The sequence below is a fragment of the Anthonomus grandis genome, chromosome 19, assembly GCF_022605725.1.
Source record: "Anthonomus grandis grandis chromosome 19, icAntGran1.3, whole genome shotgun sequence".
NCBI lineage: Eukaryota > Metazoa > Arthropoda > Insecta > Coleoptera > Curculionidae > Anthonomus > Anthonomus grandis.
In genome coordinates, this window is record NC_065564.1 from 2,882,799 (window position 1) to 2,903,830 (window position 21,032).

At 38.8% G+C, this 21,032-nt stretch overlaps 1 long non-coding RNA gene across 3 annotated transcripts; it reads right to left on the bottom strand.

Annotated features, from left to right (window-relative positions):
- Positions 1 to 6,922: 6,922 nt before the first annotated feature.
- On the bottom strand, positions 6,923 to 14,453 carry LOC126747470 (uncharacterized). Of its 3 annotated transcripts, none has more exons than XR_007664217.1 (3): positions 14,425 to 14,453; positions 13,162 to 13,412; positions 6,923 to 7,076 (listed from the first exon to the last, which is right to left on the bottom strand). It is a non-coding gene; the product is annotated as an uncharacterized LOC126747470 (long non-coding RNA). The 3 variants fall into 3 exon arrangements; XR_007664216.1 differs by lacking the exon at positions 6,923 to 7,076 and adding an exon at positions 10,881 to 11,136; XR_007664218.1 differs by lacking the exon at positions 6,923 to 7,076 and adding an exon at positions 11,999 to 12,149.
- Positions 14,454 to 21,032: the final 6,579 nt, after the last annotated feature.

Here is a 21,032-nt window from a genome sequence, read left to right on the forward strand (position 1 = left end):
CACATCTCGTGAGAGTCCCCGTATCAAATTTTTTCACGAAAAATTGATTTTTTTCGTATTTGAACTAACTATACCAGCGGCTTTTTCCCATCACCTACAACACGAAAACACCGGGTTATAATGAGTTTCGAGAAAAAACTAAGGGAATTATAGCACTTTGAAAATGCGAAAAATCGATTTTCTTTAAACCCGAAAATAGCTATAGAAACCCCTATCAGTGGCTTATTCCCATCACCTACATCACGAAAAACACCGGGTTATAACGGAATTCGACCGACAACAAGTGGAATTATAGCACTTTGAAAATTCGGAAATTGGTCACTTTCTGACCTCGTTTTTGAGCCCAAAAATGGGCCCTAAAAATGCGAGATCTCAGCTAATATGAGACCTACGAACTTGTGGATGGTCTCGTTGGATTCAGAAGGACGAAAACTAAGACAAAACCGTTGGAATTTTCCAGATAGTGCCAATAGAAGCCGAGATATCGACCTCCAACGTTTGGGATTTTTTATTTTTCGGGTATACCCCCCCCCGTATCGAATTTTTCACGAAAAATTGATTTTTTTCGTATTTGAACTAACTATACCAGCGGCTTTTTCCCATCACCTACAACACGAAAAACACCGGGTTATAATGAGTTTCGAGAAAAAACTAAGGGAATTATAGCACTTTGAAAATGCGAAAAATTCGATTTTCTTTAAACCCGTAAAATAGCTATAGAAACCCCTATCAGTGGCTTATTCCCATCACCTACATCACTAAAACACCGGGTTATAACGTAATTCGACCGAAACAAGTGGAATTATAGCACTTTGAAAATTCGAAAAAAAAGTCAATTTTTGACCCCGTTTTTGAGCCCAAAAATGGGCCCTAAAAATGCGAGATCTCAGCTAATATGAGACCTACGAACTTGTGGATGGTCTCGTTGGATTCAGAAGGACGAAACTAAGACAAAACCGTTGGAATTTTCCAGATAGTGCCTATAGAAGCCGAGATATCGACCTCCAAAGTTTGGGATTTTTCATTTTTCGGGTATACCCCCCCGTATCGAATTTTTCACGAAAAATTGATTTTTTCGTATTTGAACTAACTATACCAGCGGCTTTTTCCCATCACCTACAACACGAAAACACCGGGTTATAATGAGTTTCGACAAAAACTAAGGGAATTATAGCACTTGAAAATGCGAAAAATCGATTTTCTTTAAACCCCGAAAATAGCTATAGAAACCCCTATCAGTGGCTTATTCCCATCACCTACATCACGAAAACACCGGGTTATAACGGAATTCGACCGAAACAAGTGGAATTATAGCACTTTGAAAATTCGGAAAAAAGTCAATTTTTGACCCCGTTTTTGAGCCCAAAAATGGGCCCTAAAAATGCGAGATCTCAGCTAATATAAAACCTACGAACTTGTGGATGGTCTCGTTGGATTCAGAAGGACGAAATTAAGACAAAACCGTTGGAATTTTCCAGATAGTGCCTATAGAAGCCGAGATATCGACCTCCAAAGTTTGGGATTTTTCATTTTTCGGGTATACCCCCCCGTATCGAATTTTTCACGAAAAATTGATTTTTTTCGTATTTGAACTAACTATACCAGCGGCTTTTTCCCATCACCTACAACACGAAAACACCGGTTATAATGAGTTTCGAGAAAAACTAAGGGAATTATAGCACTTTGAAAATGCGAAAAATCGATTTTCTTTAAACCCAAAAATAGCTATAGAAACCCCTATCAGTGACTTATTCCCATCACCTACATCACGAAAACACCGGGTTATAACGGAATTCGACCGAAACAAGTGGAATTATAGCACTTTGAAAATTCGGAAATTGGTCACTTTCTGACCCTCGTTTTTGAGCCCAAAAATGGGCCCTAAAAATGCGAGATCTCAGCTAATATGAGACCTACGAACTTGTGGATGGTCTCGTTGGATTCAGAAGGACGAAACTAAGACAAAACCGTTGGAATTTTCCAGATTAGTGCCAATAGAAGCCGAGATATCGACCTCCAACGTTTGGGATTTTTATTTTTCGGGTATACCCCCCCGTATCGAATTTTTTCACGAAAAATTTATTTTTTCCGTATTTGAACTAACTATACCAGCGGTTTTTTCCCATCACCTACAACACGAAAACACCGGGTTATAACGGAATTCGACCGAAACAAGTGGAATTATAGCACTTTGAAATTTCGGAAAAAAGTCAGTCAATTTTTGACACCCGTTTTTGAGCCCAAAAATGGGCCCTAAAAATGCGAGATCTCAGCTAATATGAGACCTACGAACTTGTGGATGGTCTCGTTGGATTCAGAAGGACGAAACTAAGACAAAAACCGTTGGAATTTTCCAGATAGTGCCTATAGAAGCCGAGATATCGACCTCCAAAGTTTGGGATTTTTCATTTTTCGGGTATACCCCCCCGTATCAAATTTTTCACGAAAAATTGATTTTTTTCGTATTTGAACTAACTATACCAGCGGCTTTTTTCCCATCACCTACAACACGAAAACACCGGGTTATAATGAGTTTCGAGAAAAAACTAAGGGAATTATAGCACTTTGAAAATGCGAAAAATCGATTTCCTTTAAACCCGAAAATAGCTATAGAAACCCCTATCAGTGGCTTATTCCCATCACCTACATCACGAAAAACACCGGGTTATAACGGAATTCGACCGAAACAAGTGGAATTATAGCACTTTGAAAATTCGGAAAAAAGTCAATTTTTGACCCCCGTTTTTGAGCCCAAAAATGGGCCCTAAAAATGCGAGATCTCAGCTAATGTGAGACCTACGAACTTGTGGATGGTCTCGTTGGATTCAGAAGGACAAAACTAAGACAAAACCGTTGGAATTTTCCAGATAGTGCCTATAGAAGCCGAGATATCGACCTCCAAAGTTTGGGATTTTTCATTTTTCGGGTATACCCCCCCGTATCGAATTTTTCACGAAAAATTGATTTTGTTTCGTATTTGAACTAACTATACCAGCGGCTTTTTCCCATCACCTACAACACGAAAACACCGGGTTATAATGAGTTTCGAGAAAAACTAAGGGAATTATAGCACTTTGAAAATGCGAAAAATCGATTTTCTTTAAACCCGAAAATAGCTATAGAAACCCCTATCAGTGGCTTATTCCCATCACCTACATCACTAAAACACCGGGTTATAACGGAATTCGACCGAAACAAGTGGAAGTATAGCACTTTGAAAATTCGGAAATGGGTCACTTTCTGACCTCGTTTTTGAGCCCAAAAAATGGGCCCTAAAAATGCGAGATCTCAGCTAATATGAGACCTACGAACTTGTGGATGGTCTCGTTGGATTCAGAAGGACGAAACTAAGACAAAAACCGTTGGAATTTTCCAGATAGTGCCTATAGAAGCCGAGATATCGACCTCCAAAGTTTGGGATTTTTCATTTTTCGGGTATACCCCCCCGTATCGAATTTTTCACGAAAAAATTGATTTTTTTTCGTATTTGAACTAACTATACCAGCGGCTTTTTCCCATCACCTACAACACGAAAACACCGGGTTATAATGAGTTTCGACAAAAACTAAGGGAATTATAGCACTTTGAAAATGCGAAAAATCGATTTTCTTTAAACCCGAAAATAGCTATAGAAACCCCTATCAGTGGCTTATTCCATCACCTACATCACGAAAACACCGGGTTATAACGGAATTCGACCGAAACAAGTGGAATTATAGCACTTTGAAAATTCGGAAAAAAGTCAATTTTTTGACCCCCGTTTTTTGAGCCCAAAAATGGGCCCTAAAAATGCGAGATCTCAGCTAATGTGAGACCTACGAACTTGTGGATGGTCTCGTTGGATTCAGAAGGACGAAAACTAAGGACAAAACCGTTGGAATTTTCCAGATAGTGCCTATAGAAGCCGAGATATCGACCTCCAAAGTTTGGGATTTTTTATTTTTCGGGTATACCCCCCCGTATCGAATTTTTCACGAAAAATTTATTTTTTTCATATTTGAACTTACTATACCAGCGGTTTTTTTCCCATCACCTACAACACGAAAACACCGGGTTATAACGGAATTCGACCGAAACAAGTGGAATTATAGCACTTTGAAAATTCGGAAAAAAGTCAATTTTTGACCCCGTTTTTGAGCCCAAAAAATGGGCCCTTAAAATGCGAGATCTCAGCTAATATGAGACCTACGAACTTGTGGATGGTCTCGTTGGATTCAGAAGGACGAAACTAAGACAAAACCGTTGGAATTTTCCAGATAGTGCCTATAGAAGCCGAGATATCGACCTCCAAAGTTTGGGATTTTTCATTTTTTCGGGTATACCCCCCCGTATCGAATTTTTCACGAAAAATTGATTTTTTTCGTATTTGAACTAACTATACCAGCGGCTTTTTCCCATCACCTACAACACGAAAACACCGGGTTATAATGAGTTTCGAGAAAAACTAAGGGAATTATAGCACTTTGAAAATGCGAAAAATCGATTTTCTTTAAACCCGAAAATAGCTATAGAAACCCTATCAGTGGCTTATTCCCATCACCTACATCACGAAAACACCGGGTTATAACGGAATTCGACCGAAACAAGTGGAATTATAGCACTTTGAAAATTCGGAAAAAAGTCAATTTTTGACCCCGTTTTTGAGCCCAAAAAATGGGCCCTAAAAAATGCGAGATCTCAGCTAATGTGAGACCTACGAACTTGTGGATGGTCCTCGTTGGATTCAGAAGGACGAAACTAAGACAAAACCGTTGGAATTTTCCAGATAGTGCCTATAGAAGCCGAGATATCGACCTCCAAAGTTTGGGATTTTTCATTTTTCGGGTATACCCCCCCGTATCGAATTTTTCACGAAAAATTGATTTTTTTCGTATTTGAACTAACTATACCAGCGGCTTTTTCCCATCACCTACAACACGAAAACACCGGGTTATAATGAGTTTCGAGAAAAACTAAGGGAAATATAGCACTTTGAAAATGCGAAAAATCGATTTTCTTTAAACCCGAAAATAGCTATAGAAACCCCTATCAGTGGCTTATTCCCATCACCTACATCACGAAAACACCGGGTTATAACGGAATTCGACCGAAACAAGTGGAATTATAGCACTTTGAAAATTCGGAAAAAAGTCAATTTTTGACCCCCGTTTTTGAGCCCAAAAATGGGCCCTAAAAATGCGAGATCTCAGCTAATGTGAGACCTACGAACTTGTGGATGGTCTCGTTGGATTCAGAAGGACGAAACTAAGACAAAACCGTTGGAATTTTCCAGATAGTGCCTATAGAAGCCGAGATATCGACCTCCAAAGTTTGGGATTTTTCATTTTTCGGGTATACCCCCCCGTATCGAATTTTTCACGAAAAATTGATTTTTTTCGTATTTGAACTAACTATACCAGCGGATTTTTCCCATCACCTACAACACGAAAACACCGGGTTATAATGAGTTTCGAGAAAAACTAAGGGAATTATAGCACTTTGAAAATGCGAAAAATCGATTTTCTTTAAACCCGAAAATAGCTATAGAAACCCCTATCAGTGGCTTATTCCCATCACCTACATCACGAAAACACCGGGTTATAACGGAATTCGACCCGAAACAAGTGGAATTATAGCACTTTGAAAATTCGGAAAAAAGTCAATTTTTGACCCCGTTTTTGAGCCCAAAAATGGGCCCTAAAAATGCGAGATCTCAGCTAATGTGAGACCTACGAACTTGTGGATGGTCTCGTTAAATTCAGAAGGACGAAACTAAGACAAAACCGTTGGAATTTTCCAGATAGTGCCTATAGAAGCCGAGATATCGACCTCCAAAGTTTGGGATTTTTCATTTTTCGGGTATACCCCCCCGTATCGAATTTTTCACGAAAAATTGATTTTTTTCGTATTTGAACTAACTATACCAGCGGCTTTTTCCCATCACCTACAACACGAAAACACCGGGTTATAATGAGTTTCGAGAAAAACTAAGGGAATTATAGCACTTTGAAAATGCGAAAAATCGATTTTCTTTAAACCCGAAAATAGCTATAGAAACCCCTATCAGTGGCTTATTCCCATCACCTACATCACGAAAACACCGGGTTATAACGGAATTCGACCGAAACAAGTAGAATTATAGCACTTGAAAATTCGGAAATTGGTCACTTTCTGACCTCGTTTTTGAGCCCAAAAATGGGCCCTAAAAATGCGAGATCTCAGCTAATATGAGACCTACGAACTTGTGGATGGTCTCGTTGGATTCAGAAGGACGAAACTAAGACAAAAACCGTTGGAATTTTCCAGATAGTGCCTATAGAAGCCGAGATATCGACCTCCAAAGTTTGGGATTTTTCATTTTTCGGGTATACCCCCCCGTATCGAATTTTTCACGAAAAATTGATTTTTTTTCGTATTTGAACTAACTATACCAGCGGCTTTTTCCCATCACCTACAACACGAAAACACCGGGTTATAATGAGTTTCGAGAAAAACTAAGGGAATTATAGCACTTTGAAAATGCGAAAAATCGATTTTCTTTAAACCCGAAAATAGCTATAGAAACCCCTATCAGTGGCTTATTCCCATCACCTACATCACGAAAACACTGGGTTATAACGTAATTCGACCGAAACAAGTGGAATTATAGCACTTTGAAAATTCGGAAAAAAGTCAATTTTTGACCCCGTTTTTGAGCCCAAAAATGGGCCCTAAAAATGCGAGATCTCAGCTAATATGAGACCTACGAACTTGTGGATGGTCTCGTTGGATTCAGAAGGACGAAACTAAGACAAAACCGTTGGAATTTTCCAGATAGTGCCTATAGAAGCCGAGATATCGTCCTCCAAAGTTTGGGATTTTTCATTTTTCGGGTATACCCCCCCGTATCGAATTTTTCACGAAAAATTGATTTTTTTCGTATTTGAACTAACTATACCAGCGGCTTTTTCCCATCACCTACAACACGAAAACACCGGGTTATAATGAGTTTCGAGAAAAACTAAGGGAATTATAGCACTTTGAAAATGCGAAAAATCGATTTTCTTTAAACCCGAAAATAGCTATAGAAACCCCTATCAGTGGCTTATTCCCATCACCTACATCACGAAAACACCGGGTTATAACGTAATTCGACCGAAACAAGTGGAATTATAGCACTTTGAAAATTCGGAAAAAAGTCAATTTTTTACCCCATTTTTGAGCCCAAAAATGGGCCCTAAAAATGCAAGATCTCAGCTAATATGAGAGCTACGACCTTGCGGATGGCCTCGTTGGATTCAGAAGGGCAAAACTAAGACAAAACCGTTGGAATTTTCCAGATAGTGCCTATAGAAGCCGAGATATCGACCTCCAAAGTTTGGGATTTTTCATTTTTCGGGTATACCCCCCCGTATCGAATTTTTCACGAAAAATTGATTTTTTTCGTATTTGAACTAACTATACCAGCGGCTTTTTCCCATCACCTACAACACGAAAACACCGGGTTATAATGAGTTTCGAGAAAAAATAAGGGAATTATAGCACTTTGAAAATGCGAAAAATCGATTTTCTTTAAACCCGAAAATAGCTATAGAAACCCCTATCAGTGGCTTATTCCCATCACCTACATCACGAAAACCCCGGGTTATAACGGAATTCGACCGAAACAAGTGGAATTATAGCACTTTGAAAATTCGGAAATTGGTCACTTTCTGACCTCGTTTTTGAGCCCAAAAATGGGCCCTAAAAATGCGAGATCTCAGCTAATATGAGACCTACGAACTTGTAGATGGTCTCGTTGGATTCAAAAGGACGAAACTAAGACAAAACCGTTGGAATTTTCCAGATAGTGCCTATAGAAGCCGAGATATCGACCTCCAAAGTTTGGGATTTTTCATTTTTCGGGTATACCCCCCCCCGTATCGAATTTTTCACGACAAATTGATTTTTTTCGTATTTGAACTAACTATACCAGCGGCTTTTTCCCATCACCTACAACACGAAAACACCAGGTTATAATGAGTTTCGAGAAAAACTAAGGGAATTATAGCACTTTGAAAATGCGAAAAATCGATTTTCTTTAAACCCGAAAATAGCTATAGAAACCCCTATCAGTGGCTTATTCCCATCACCTACATCACGAAAACACCGGGTTATAACGTAATTCGACCGAAACAAGTGGAATTATAGCACTTTGAAAATTCGGAAAAAAGTCAATTTTTGACCCCGTTTTTGAGCCCAAAAATGGGCCCTAAAAATGCAAGATCTCAGCTAATATGAGAGCTACGACCTTGCGGATGGCCTCGTTGGATTCAGAAGGGCAAAACTAAGACAAAACCGTTGGAATTTTCCAGATAGTGCCTATAGAAGCCGAGATATCGACCTCCAAAGTTTGGGATTTTTCATTTTTCGGGTATACCCCCCCGTATCGAATTTTTCACGAAAAATTGATTTTTTTCGTATTTGAACTAACTATACCAGCGGCTTTTTCCCATCACCTACAACACGAAAACACCGGGTAATAATGAGTTTCGAGAAAAACTAAGGGAATTATAGCACTTTGAAAATGCGAAAAATCGATTTTCTTTAAACCCGAAAATAGCTATAGAAACCCCTATCAGTGGCTTATTCCCATCACCTACATCACGAAAACACCGGGTTATAACGTAATTCGACCGAAACAAGTGGAATTATAGCACTTTGAAAATTCGGAAAAAAGTCAATTTTTGACCCCGTTTTTGAGCCCAAAAATGGGCCCTAAAAATGCGAGATCTCAGCTAATATGAGACCTACGAACTTGTGGATGGTCTCGTTGGATTCAGAAGGACGAAACTAAGACAAAACCGTTGGAATTTTCCAGATAGTGCCTATAGAAGCCGAGATATCGACCTCCAAAGTTTGGGATTTTTCATTTTTCGGGTATACCCCCCCGTATCGAATTTTTCACGAAAAATTGATTTTTTTTCGTATTTGAACTAACTATACCAGCGGCTTTTTCCCATCACCTACAACACGAAAACACCGGGTTATAATGAGTTTCGAGAAAAACTAAGGGAATTATAGCACTTTGAAAATGCGAAAAATCGATTTTCTTTAAACCCGAAAATAGCTATAGAAACCCCTATCAGTGGCTTATTCCCATCACCTACATCACGAAAACACCGGGTTATAACGTAATTCGACCGAAACAAGTGGAATTATAGCACTTTGAAAATTCGGGAAAAAAGTCAATTTTTGACCCCGTTTTTGAGCCCAAAAATGGGCCCTAAAAATGCAAGATCTCAGCTAATATGAGAGCTACGACCTTGCGGATGGCCTCGTTGGATTCAGAAGGGCAAAACTAAGACAAAACCGTTGGAATTTTCCAGATAGTGCCTATAGAAGCCGAGATATCGACCTCCAAAGTTTGGGATTTTTCATTTTTCGGGTATACCCCCCCGTATCGAATTTTTCACGAAAAATTGATTTTTTTCGTATTTGAACTAACTATACCAGCGGCTTTTTCCCATCACCTACAACACGAAAACACCGGGTAATAATGAGTTTCGAGAAAAACTAAGGGAATTATAGCACTTTGAAAATGCGAAAAATCGATTTTCTTTAAACCCGAAAATAGCTATAGAAACCCCTATCAGTGGCTTATTCCCATCACCTACATCACGAAACACCGGGTTATAACGTAATTCGACCGAAACAAGTGGAATTATAGCACTTTGAAAATTCGGAAAAAAGTCAATTTTTGACCCCGTTTTTGAGCCCAAAAATGGGCCCTAAAAATGCGAGATCTCAGCTAATATGAGACCTACGAACTTGTGGGATGGTCTCGTTGGATTCAGAAGGACGAAACTAAGACAAAACCGTTGGAATTTTCCAGATAGTGCCTATAGAAGCCGAGATATCGACCTCCAAAGTTTGGGATTTTTCATTTTTCGGGTATACCCCCCCGTATCGAATTTTTTCACGAAAAATTGATTTTTTTTCGTATTTGAACTAACTATACCAGCGGCTTTTTCCCATCACCTACAACACGAAAACACCGGGTTATAATGAGTTTCGAGAAAAAACTAAGGGCAATTATAGCACTTTGAAAATGCGAAAAATCGATTTTCTTTAAACCCGAAAATAGCTATAGAAACCCCTATCAGTGGCTTATTCCCATCACCTACATCACGAAAACACCGGGTTATAACGTAATTCGACCGAAACAAGTGGAATTATAGCACTTTGAAAATTCGGAAAAAAGTCAATTTTTGACCCCGTTTTTGAGCCCAAAAATGGGCCCTAAAAATGCGAGATCTCAGCTAATATGAGACCTACGAACTTGTGGACGGTCTCGTTGGATTCAGAAGGACGAAAACTAAGACAAAACCGTTGGAATTTTCCAGATAGTGCCTATAGAAGCCGAGATATCGACCTCCAAAGTTTGGGATTTTTCATTTTTCGGGTATACCCCCCCCGTATCGAATTTTTCACGAAAAATTGATTTTTTTCGTATTTGAACTAACTATACCAGCGGGCTTTTTCCCATCACCTATAACACGAAAACACCGGGGTTATAATGAGTTTCGAGAAAAACTAAGGGAATTATAGCACTTTGAAAATGCGAAAAATCGATTTTCTTTAAACCCGAAAATAGCTATAGAAACCCCTATCAGTGGCTTATTCCCATCACCTACATCACGAAAACACCGGGTTATAACGGAATTCGACCGAAACAAGTGGAATTATAGCACTTTGAAAATTCGGAAATTGGTCACTTTCTGACCTCGTTTTTGAGCCCAAAAATGGGCCCTAAAAATGCGAGATCTCAGCTAATATGAGACCTATGAACTTGTGAATGGTCTCGTTGGATTCAGAAGGACGAAACTAAGACAAAACCGTTCGAATTTTCCAGATAGTGCCTATAGAAGCCGAGATATCGACCTCCAAAGTTTGGGATTTTTCATTTTTCGGGTATACCCCCCCGTATCGAATTTTTCACGAAAAATTGATTTTTTTCGTATTTGAACTAACTATACCAGCGGCTTTTTCCCATCACCTACAACACGAAAACACCGGGTTATAATGAGTTTCGAGAAAAACTAAGGGAATTATAGCACTTTGAAAATGCGAAAAATCGATTTTCTTTAAACCCGAAAATAGCTATAGAAACCCCTATCAGTGGCTTATTCCCATCACCTACATCACGAAAACACCGGGCTATAACGGAATTCGACCGAAACAAGTGGAATTATAGCACTTTGAAAATTCGGAAAAAAGTCAATTTTTGACCCCGTTTTTGAGCCCAAAAATGGGCCCTAAAAATGCGAGATCTCAGCTAATGTGAGACCTACGAACTTGTGGATGGTCTTGTTGGATTCAGAAGGACGAAACTAAGACAAAACCGTTGGAATTTTCCAGATAGTGCCTATAGAAGCCGAGATATCGACCTCCAAAGTTTGGGATTTTTCATTTTTCGGGTATACCCCCCCCGTATCGAATTTTTCACGAAAAATTGATTTTTTTCGTATTTGAACTAACTATACCAGCGGCTTTTTCCCATCACCTACAACACGAAAACACCGGGTTATAATGAGTTTCGACAAAAACTAAGGGAATTATAGCACTTTGAAAATGCGAAAAATCGATTTTCTTTAAACCCGAAAATAGCTATAGAAACCCCTATCAGTGGCTTATTCCCATCACCTACATCACGAAAACACCGGGTTATAACGTAATTCGACCGAAACAAGTGGAATTATAGCACTTTGAAAATTCGGAAAAAAGTCAATTTTTGACCCCGTTTTTGAGCCCAAAAATGGGCCCTAAAAATGCGAGATCTCAGCTAATATGAGACCTACGAACTTGTGGATGGTCTCGTTGGATTCAGAAGGACGAAACTAAGACAAAACCGTTGGAATTTTCCAGATAGTGCCTATAGAAGCCGAGATATCGACCTCCAAAGTTCGGGATTTTTCATTTTTCGGGTATACCCCCCCGTATCGAATTTTTCACGAAAAATTGATTTTTTTCGTATTTGAACTAACTATACCAGCGGCTTTTTCCCATCACCTACAACACGAAAACACCGGGTTATAATGAGTTTCGAGAAAAACTAAGGGAATTATAGCACTTTGAAAATGCGAAAAATCGATTTTCTTTAAACCCGAAAATAGCTATAGAAACCCCTATCAGTGGCTTATTCCCATCACCTACATCACGAAAACACCGGGTTATAACGTAATTCGACCGAAACAAGTGGAATTATAGCACTTTGAAAATTCGGAAAAAAGTCAATTTTTGACCCCGTTTTTGAGCCCAAAAATGGGCCCTAAAAATGCGAGATCTCAGCTAATATGAGACCTACGAACTTGTGGATGGTCTCGTTGGATTCAGAAGGACGAAACTAAGACAAAACCGTTGGAATTTTCCAGATAGTGCCTATAGAAGCCGAGATATCGACCTCCAAAGTTTGGGATTTTTCATTTTTCGGGTATACCCCCCCGTATCGAATTTTTCACGAAAAATTGATTTTTTTCGTATTTGAACTAACTATACCAGCAGCTTTTTCCGATCACCTATAACACGAAAACACCGGGTTATAATGAGTTTCGAGAAAAACTAAGGGAATTATAGCACTTTGAAAATGCGAAAAATCGATTTTCTTTAAACCCGAAAATAGCTATAGAAACCCCTATCAGTGGCTTATTCCCATCACCTACATCACGAAAACACCGGGTTATAACGGAATTCGACCGAAACAAGTGGAATTATAGCACTTTGAAAATTCGGAAATTGGTCACTTTCTGACCTCGTTTTTGAGCCCAAAAATGGGCCCTAAAAATGCGAGATCTCAGCTAATGTGAGACCTACGAACTTGTGGATGGTCTCGTTGGATTCAGAAGGACGAAACTAAGACAAAACCGTTGGAATTTTCCAGATAGTGCCTATAGAAGCCGAGATATCGACCTCCAAAGTTTGGGATTTTTCATTTTTCGGGTATACCCCCCCGTATCGAATTTTTCACGAAAAATTGATTTTTTTCGTATTTGAACTAACTATACCAGCGGCTTTTTCCCATCACCTACAACACGAAAACACCGGGTTATAATGAGTTTCGGGAAAAACTAAGGGAATTATAGCACTTTGAAAATGCGAAAAATCGATTTTCTTTAAACCCGAAAATAGCTATAGAAACCCCTATCAGTGGCTTATTCCCATCACCTACATCACGAAAACACCGGGTTATAACGGAATTCGACCGAAACAAGTGGAATTATAGCACTTTGAAAATTCGGAAAAAAGTCAATTTTTGACCCCGTTTTTGAGCCCAAAAATGGGCCCTAAAAATGCGAGATCTCAGCTAATATGAGACCTACGAACTTGTGGATGGTCTCGTTGGATTCAGAAGGACGAAACTAAGACAAAACCGTTGGAATTTTCCAGATAGTGCCTATAGAAGCCGAGATATCGACCTCCAAAGTTCGGGATTTTTCATTTTTCGGGTATACCCCCCCGTATCGAATTTTTCACGAAAAATTGATTTTTTTCGTATTTGAACTAACTATACCAGCGGCTTTTTCCCATCACCTACAACACGAAAACACCGGGTTATAATGAGTTTCGAGAAAAACTAAGGGAATTATAGCACTTTGAAAATGCGAAAAATCGATTTTCTTTAAACCCGAAAATAGCTATAGAAACCCCTATCAGTGGCTTATTCCCATCACCTACATCACGAAAACACCGGGTTATAACGGAATTCGACCGAAACAAGTGGAATTATAGCACTTTGAAAATTCGGAAAAAAGTCAATTTTTGACCCCGTTTTTGAGCCCAAAAATGGGCCCTAAAAATGCGAGATCTCAGCTAATATGAGACCTACGAACTTGTGGATGGTCTCGTTGGATTCAGAAGGACGAAACTAAGACAAAACCGTTGGAATTTTCCAGATAGTGCCTATAGAAGCCGAGATATCGACCTCCAAAGTTTGGGATTTTTCATTTTTCGGGTATACCCCCCCGTATCGAATTTTTTACGAAAAATTGATTTTTTTCGTATTTGAACTAACTATACCAGCGGCTTTTTCCCATCACCTACAACACGAAAACACCGGGTTATAATGAGTTTCGAGAAAAACTAAGGGAATTATAGCACTTTGAAAATGCGAAAAATCGATTTTCTTTAAACCCGAAAATAGCTATAGAAACCCCTATCAGTGGCTTATTCCCATCACCTACATCACGAAAACACCGGGTTATAACGGAATTCGACCGAAACAAGTGGAATTATAGCACTTTGAAAATTCGGAAAAAAGTCAATTTTTGACCCCGTTTTTGAGCCCAAAAATGGGCCCTAAAAATGCGAGATCTCAGCTAATATGAGACCTACAAACTTGTGGATGGTCTCGTTGGATTCAGAAGGACGAAACTAAGACAAAACCGTTGGAATTTTCCAGATAGTGCCTATAGAAGCCGAGATATCGACCTCCAAAGTTTGGGATTTTTCATTTTTCGGGTATACCCCCCCGTATCGAATTTTTCACGAAAATTTGATTTTTTTCGTATTTGAACTAACTATACCAGCGGCTTTTTCCCATCACCTACAACACGAAAACACCGGGTTATAATGAGTTTCGAGAAAAACTAAGGGAATTATAGCACTTTAAAAATGCGAAAAATCGATTTTCTTTAAACCCGAAAATAGCTATAGAAACCCCTATCAGTGGCTTATTCCCATCACCTACATCACGAAAACCCCGGGTTATAACGGAATTCGACCGAAACAAGTGGAATTATAGCACTTTGAAAATTCGGAAAAAAGTCAATTTTTGACCCCGTTTTTGAGCCCAAAAATGGGCCCTAAAAATGCGAGATCTCAGCTAATATGAGACCTACGAACTTGTAGATGGTCTCGTTGGATTCAAAAGGACGAAACTAAGACAAAACCGTTGGAATTTTCCAGATAGTGCCTATAGAAGCCGAGATATCGACCTCCAAAGTTTGGGATTCTTCATTTTTCGGGTATACCCTCCCGTATCGAATTTTTCACGAAAAATTGATTTTTTTCGTATTTGAACTAACTATACCAGTGGCTTATTCCCATCACCTACATCAAGAAAACACCGGGTTATAACGGAATTCGACCGAAACAAGTGGAATTATAGCACTTTGAAAATTCGGAAATTGGTCACTTTCTGACCTCGTTTTTGAGCCCAAAAATGGGCCCTAAAAATGCGAGATCTCAGCTAATATGAGACCTACGAACTTGTGGATGGTCTCGTTGGATTCAGAAGGACGAAACTAAGACAAAACCGTTGGAATTTTCCAGATAGTGCCTATAGAAGCCGAGATATCGACCTCCAAAATTTGGGATTTTTCATTTTTCGGGTATACCCCCCCGTATCGAATTTTTCACGAAAAATTGATTTTTTTCGTATTTGAACTAACTATACCAGCTGCTTTTTCCCATCACCTACAACACGAAAACACCGGGTTATAATGAGTTTCGAGAAAAACTAAGGGAATTATAGCACTTTGAAAATGCGAAAAACCGATTTTCTTTAAACCCGAAAATAGCTATAGAAACCCCTATCAGTGGCTTATTCCCATCACCTACATCACGAAAACACCGGGTTATAACGTAATTCGACCGAAACAAGTGGAATTATAGCACTTTGAAAATTCGGAAAAAAGTCAATTTTTGACCCCGTTTTTGAGCCCAAAAATGGGCCCTAAAAATGCGAGATCTCAGCTAATATGAGACCTACGAACTTGTGGATGGTCTCGTTGGATTCAGAAGGACGAAACTAAGACAAAACCGTTGGAATTTTCCAGATAGTGCCTATAGAAGCCGAGATATCGACCTCCAAAGTTTGGGATTTTTCATTTTTCGGGTATACCCCCCCGTATCGAATTTTTCACGAAAAATTGATTTTTTTCGTATTTGAACTAACTATACCAGCGGCTTTTTCCCATCACCTACAACACGAAAACACCGGGTTATAATGAGTTTCGAGAAAAACTAAGGGAATTATAGCACTTTGAAAATGCGAAAAATCGATTTTCTTTAAACCCGAAAATAGCTATAGAAACCCCTATCGGTGGCTTATTCCCATCACCTACATCACGAAAACACCGAGTTATAACGGAATTCGACCGAAACAAGTGGAATTATAGCACTTTGAAAATTCGGAAATGGGTCACTTTCTGACCTCGTTTTTGAGCCCAAAAATGGGCCCTAAAAATGCGAGATCTCAGCTAATATGAGACCTACGAACTTGTGAATGGTCTCGTTGGATTCAGAAGGACGAAACTAAGACAAAACCGTTGGAATTTTCCAGATAGTGCCTATAGAAGCCGAGATATCGACCTCCAAAGTTTGGGATTTTTCATTTTTCGGGTATACCCCCCCGTATCGAATTTTTCACGAAAAATTGATTTTTTTCGTATTTGAACTAACTATACCAGCGGCTTTTTCCCATCACCTACAACACGAAAACACCGGGTTATAATGAGTTTCGAGAAAAACTAAGGGAATTATAGCACTTTGAAAATGCGAAAAATCGATTTTCTTTAAACCCGAAAATAGCTATAGAAACCCCTATCAGTGGCTTATTCCCATCACCTACATCACGAAAACACCGGGTTATAACGGAATTCGACCGAAACAAGTGGAATTATAGCACTTTGAAAATTCGGAAATTGGTCACTTTCTGACCTCGTTTTTGAGCCCAAAAATGGGCCCTAAAAATGCGAGATCTCAGCTAATATGAGACCTACGAACTTGTGGATGGTCTCGTTGGATTCAGAAGGACGAAACTAAGACAAAACCGTTGGAATTTTCCAGATAGTGCCTATAGAAGCCGAGATATCGACCTCCAAAATTTGGGATTTTTCATTTTTCGGGTATACCCCCCCGTATCGAATTTTTCACGAAAAATTGATTTTTTTCGTATTTGAACTAACTATACCAGCTGCTTTTTCCCATCACCTACAACACGAAAACACCGGGTTATAATGAGTTTCGAGAAAAACTAAGGGAATTATAGCACTTTGAAAATGCGAAAAATCGATTTTCTTTAAACCCGAAAATAGCTATAGAAACCCCTATCAGTGGCTTATTCCCATCACCTACATTACGAAAACACCGGGTTATAACGGAATTCGACCGAAACAAGTGGAATTATAGCACTTTGAAAATTCGGAAATTGGTCACTTTCTGACCTCGTTTTTGAGCCCAAAAATGGGCCCTAAAAATGCGAGATCTCAGCTAATATGAGACCTACGAACTTGCGGATGGTCTCGTTGGATTCAGAAGGACGAAACTAAGACAAAACCGTTCGAATTTTCCAGATAGTGCCTATAGAAGCCGAGATATCGACCTCCAAAGTTTGGGATTTTTCATTTTTTGGGTATACCCCCCCGTATCGAATTTTTCACCAAAAATTGAATTTTTTCGAAATCGAACTAACTATACCAGCGTCTTCTTTAGATCACCTACATTACGAAAGCACCGGGTTATAACAGGATTCGATCAGAAGTAAGGGAATGAGAGCACTTTGAAAATTAGAAAAATGGTCACTTTTTGACCTCGTTTTTAAGGCCAAAAATGGGCATCAAAAATGCCATATCTCGGCTATCGTAAAAGCTACGAACTTGCGGATGGTCTCGTTGGATTCAGAAGGACGAAACTAAGACAAAACCGTAGGAATTTTCCCGATAGCTCCCATAGAAGCCGATATATCGGCCTTTAAAGTTTGGGTTTTTTCATTTTTCGGGTATACCCCCCCGTATCGAATTTTTCACTAAAAATTGAATTTTTTCGAAATCGAACTAACTATACCAGCGTCTTCTTTAGATCACCTACATTACGAAAGCACCGGGTTATAACAGGATTCGATCAGAAATAAGGGAATGAGAGCACTTTGAAAATTCGAAAAATGGTCACTTTCTGACCTCGTTTTTGAGGCCGAAAATGGGCATCAAAAATGCCATATCTCGGCTATCGTAAAAGCTACGAACTTGCGGATGGTCTCGTTGGATTCAGAAGGACGAAACTAAGACAAAACCGTAGGAATTTTCCCGATAGCTCCCATAGAAGCCGATATATCGGCCTTTAAAGTTTGGGTTTTTTCATTTTTCGGGTATACCCCCCCCCTTTCGATTTTTTTCAGAAAATTTTTTTTTTTTCGAATTCGAATTAATTATACCAGCGGATTGTTCTCATCAAGTAGATCACGAAAATACCGGGTTATAAGGGAATCCGAGCAGAACTAAGAAATCGAGTATTTTTTCGACCTCGTTTTTGAGGCCAATTGTCCTCATCTAGGCCCATGAATGTTGTAAATTGTAAATCACGCGCAATTTCATAATTCAAGAGTGTAATGAACCTGACTTGAGACAAAACCCCAAACGCACGCACTCAATTTTCCTTCTTTAACGAGACGTACGCTTTGTTCTAGATAAAGTGAACAGTAAATATTTAAACTATCCTATAATGTAAATCAACTATAGCGAGATGGTTTAGCACCACAGAAATTCACGTTTCTATCTCGCTTTACCGACGTGCTTTTAAGAGATGCCCACATAAATTATTGCCGACTTGAAACCAGGAAGTGTATTACTGCTTCTAAATGCGTTTTACCTCTAATAATCTTTGAATATGGCTTATAAATAACATGGGTCCATGTGGGATGTGGTTTACCCCTGCGAGTTCATTGGTGGTCCAACACATGGATGACTAATCGGGAAAAAATTGATTTTTCTGGTGGCCCCAAGACTGGTGATCTCGCATGCTGTTTTTTTAACGTAGTCATTTAGTGAATCTATTTTCATTGTCTTATTTAAGCCGCCGAAGAATGTCCATAAAAAAACTGGTATTGATCTGTTTGTGTTCGTGGGTAGGGCATATTTATAAGCGCTCTATATCACGCCTATTTCACTCTAATCAACTCGATATGCTGGATCCACTTATCCTTTTCAGTACGGATGGCGCATAAAAGGAGATGGCTGGTTAATTATGAATTTAAGAGAGCGAGGCCCCAAGTTTGCAGACGACAACAACCTCATGTCATTTCTTCTAAATATCTAAGGGATGACAGACCCGTACAAAGAAATTCCCAGTGCATCAATATCGACGCAGGAAATGAAATTATCGATCGAACTTATCGGCATCCTGATAAGCAAAATTGTGAGTCCTTTAATGGGGCAAATAGGAATATCAAAAAACAAACAGTCTTACGGCACATCTGCTCACGTATGGGAACATTAAAATGTTCATTATACACGAACAATGCGTATTTTTTTAAATATTTTATGTCAACACCTTTAGCATTGAACATTATTGGTGCGCCACGACCTTCATCATATTATTGACTTTTTATTGAGATTTTTGTTTGGTAGGCGTACGATTTGTTGACACAAATTATCACTTCTTCGAAATCGATTGTCACGAAGTGAGATCTAATGGGGTCAAGTTGTTGTTTCGTCTTGAACCCATCGGTTCACCCTCTTTGTTAAGTAGTTTAAACGGCCCGCATGTTACAGCAATTAAACCCGAAATTTTGTCTACTGTTTTATTGGTTAACCAAGGGAATAAATATTGGTTGGACCAGTTAAGTTTTAATTAAATTGGATTTTAGAAAAACTCCCTTGATGTAAGCCGAGGGGGTGGCATAAAACAAACAGCTGCCATAGTTTCAACCCTGAACGTGCTAGACGATATATAAATATGCCGCACCCTTAACCTTTGTTACTAATGTGATTATATTTTGCTTTTTTGCGGTGGACATGGATACATAAATTAATGTTTTTTCGAGTCTAGATGAGAGAATAATAAATCCTTTAAAAAACATAGAAAAACAGAATATTATTTCGTATAAGGCCATTTGAATTGCCTTCTTAACATTAATAGCAAAAAAATTACAAGCAATTTGGTCAAAAAGACAATCACCCCTTCAATTGATGGGCTCAATTTTTGAGGATAAGTTAGAAACTAATAGTTTCTCAAAAAAGTTTTAAACACATAAAATGAACCTTTAACTTTGAGTTACCGAACGCCTATTAAATTATCATTGCAGCTTTAACAGCCAGAAAGTTAGAAGACATTTTGTCGAAAGGCAATCAGAGCTGCAACCGTCGGGGTCAATTTTTGAGGATAACTCAAAAAATAATAGTTTCTCAAGAAAATTGTATACATATAAAATAAACCGACGGTATTGGCCTACCGAATGCCTTGTAAATTATCATTCTAGCTTTAACTGAAAGGAAGTTACAAAGCACTTTGTCGAAAGGCAATCAGAACTGCAACCGTCGGGCTCAATTTTTGAGGATAACTCAAAAGCTAATAGTTTTTCAAAAAAATGTATATATATAAAATAAACCTTCAGCCTTGGCCTACCGAACGCTATTTAAATTGTCATTCTATCTTTAACATCAAGGAAGTTACAAGACATTTCGTCGAAAGGCAAACACAGTTTCAAGTGACGGCCTCAATTTCTGAGGATTACTCTTAAACTAATAATTTCTCAACCAAATTGTATATATATAAAATGAACTTTTGGCCTTGACCTACCGAACGCCATTTAAATTATTATTCCAGCTTTAACAGCAAGAAAGTTACAAGACATTTTGTCGAAAAACAATCACATCTTTAATTTTTGCGGATAAGTTGGAAACTAATACTTTGTTAAAATATATGTAATAACACAAAATGAACCTCCAACCTTCTTCCACCCAAACATGTTTAAAATATTTCCCTCGGTGAAGTAGCAAGCAAATTAAAAAGAATTTTCTTTGGGCATGACCTCATAGATGCTATGTAGTAAACAAATCGTCCAGATAACGATATCTGAAGAAAAAGTGTTTGGACTGTTCTCCAGCTCACAACACCTACAAGTTCGTTTCAAAGTTTGACGTTCGGGATTAGAGGTCTCAGAGTCGAAAATTCTTATATTTGAGTGTGTTGAGTGTTAAAATTCACATGACCTAGGTCCGGAGAGTTCGGGGTCCAAAGAAAAAAAAAACTAATGATCGCCGAAGCTTAATTCTACCAGCACCCGATCTATCGACGAAAGCTCGTTCGGCATTTCGTCT